The 2483-nt window shown below is 34.5% G+C and overlaps 1 protein-coding gene across 1 annotated transcript in view; it reads right to left on the reverse strand.

Moving 5' to 3' along the window:
* Positions 1–2483, reverse strand: part of LOC106458076 (transmembrane and TPR repeat-containing protein 2-like) — a 266838-nt gene that overhangs the window by 3762 nt on the left and 260593 nt on the right. The gene's annotated exons all lie outside the window — the stretch shown is intronic.

Here is a 2483-nt window from a genome sequence, read left to right on the forward strand (position 1 = left end):
TATATATATATATAATAAACTTCAGTGTCTGTCTGTGTGTCATGTAACTCCACCTAAACTGCTGGTCGCACCGACTTCTAAGTGGTACCAAACAAATCGCCGAGGTTTACACAAAGGTAAAACTTTTCAACCCATCCCTTAGGGAGCCCGTTTGTTTCGCGAAAAGACTCTTACGGGGATTCCTCGAATGTGAACTCCAAATTTGGCATTGATTGGCATTAGAGCACGCAAATAAGTAGTCCTACTAATTACCGTTTGTAACTTGGCCAAAGAAACTAAATTTGTATTATAGCGGCAATGATTTGTTAAAGGGAAGTTTAAGTCGACACATAAACTCAGAGTTGGTGGTTTTCACAATAACACAACTTTCATTTATGATGGTTCTCGGATATTTTTAATATTCGTATTGTTTGATAGATTGAAATAACGCGCAGGTAATTCTTGCAGCACGACATTATTATTATTTTTTGAGTAAAACTGAACCCACACTTGTTTGGAAAGCTATACACATCTTGGCCACTTGGTCACGTATACTTGTATAACATTCCATTTATTTGCATATACAAAACGGATTGATGTGACGTATCAGATGACGTAAGTGGAAAGATGTAATCATATCATAGTTACTTTCTGCGTGCATTCTCGCCTGGAAAGAACGTCGTTATTAAGATTATTTCTTTAACTTGTTGTTAAAAAATAAAACGTGTCATCAGGATCTTTAACACTAGCAGTCAAATGCAATGTGTGTGTTACTAAATTAAAAACTGTGTGGCGATTGACCTAGACAAAATATGACTGAAGAGGCTTGTAAAATGCAACAGACGTCGTAATGTGTCTCAAGTAGGATACGACTATGTTCAACTATTCCATGTAAAAAAAAATCAAAACATCATATGGCTGCAAACAACCAGTCGAAAAACAGCTTATCTCAATCGTGAACAGAAGGCATGTCCTCACTGATGCTTGAGGCGCAAAGTGTGGACGATGTGGTCTAATGAGATAGTTTCTGCCTTTTCTGTATTGTGGGAAGTGTAAAAATATGGAGAGAACTACGTGAACCTGCATGAAAGTTCTTGTCACTGAAGTGGTAATGATGTGGAACTATGATGGGTCCTTTGATTCTTCAAGAAAGACCAGAATGCGTCTGAACATTGTTAGAGATCATGTCCATGGTGAATTTCCATTTTGTTGAACTACAGCTGAATCCAGGCTATTATTGCAGTGAAAAGCGGAGCTCTTAGTAAAGTTAGCGTATACATTGTGTTCGATTTTCTGTGGTGGACAGAGCAAAGATAGCTCATTGTGTAGCTTTGCGCTAAAAGAAACAAACATTGTATTTTGTTGTCAAATCGTAAGCTTATGTTGCACAATTCAACCATACAATTAGTAATGGTTCCAAAAACCATTGGCATTTTAAATGCATCTTTCTGAACTATTTGTGTATCAAATTCTTTGTGAATTCATAACTTTGTTGGTCCCAGGGTCCCTAATAACATATGAATTATACACAAAAATGTAAACAAAAATACCAGCAGTATTGAAGTTAATCTCACTAGCTACTACTGAGGTTCTATATGTAATTTACATATAAAATGGGTGATTTAACCCAATGTTTTGATCAGTTCTTTACACTGTTGTTGAAATAAGTAAAAACCATAAAATTATTTAATACGATACAGTTTATGGATCCCAGCGGTAATTTGAGGATTAATAAATAGTAAGATAATAGCAAAACAAAACAACTAAAACTTGACAACTTTGTTAAGTATGTCGTGTTTTTTCGCGGTAAAACAGGACATCATATTGAAGAACCATCCATATTTGCTATTTTTTTATAATTTCTACCCTCTGAATTTCAATAAGAAACTAACTAAAAAAATTAAGACAGGTTTTTTAGGATTTAAAAAATGTTGCGATAGCTGAAATTCGGTTTCTGTTAAAAAGCACTCTTGAATTTTCAACGTAGCTTACGATGTTTAAAATGATTTTAAAGTTTAGGAACAACTATAAAGCACCACAGGAATTAGAATCAGATTATTTTATCAATTAGAAGTACTCAGTTAATGAATGGCAGTGTTAAGCACTCAAGTAATGAACGATATTAAGCACTCTGTTAATTAATGACACTGTTATGCACTTAATGAATGGTACTGTTAAGCATTCAGTTAATGACTGATATTGTTAAGCACTCAGCTAATCAATGGCACTGTTAAGCACTCAGTTAATGAATGCCATTGTTAAGCACTCAGTTAATGAATGCCATTGTTAAGCACTCAGTTAATGAATGACACTGTGACACAGTTAATGAATGACATTGTTACACACAGTTAATGAATGACATTGTTAAGCACTCAGCTAATGAATGACACTGTTATGCACTTAATGAATGGCACTGTTAAGCATTCAGTTAATGAATGAGATTGTTAAGCAATCAGTTAATGAATGGCACTGTTAAGCATTCAGTTAATGAATGAGATTGTTAA

This window comes from Limulus polyphemus, unplaced genomic scaffold, assembly GCF_000517525.1.
Source record: "Limulus polyphemus unplaced genomic scaffold, Limulus_polyphemus-2.1.2 Scaffold413, whole genome shotgun sequence".
Classification (NCBI taxonomy): domain Eukaryota; kingdom Metazoa; phylum Arthropoda; class Merostomata; order Xiphosura; family Limulidae; genus Limulus; species Limulus polyphemus.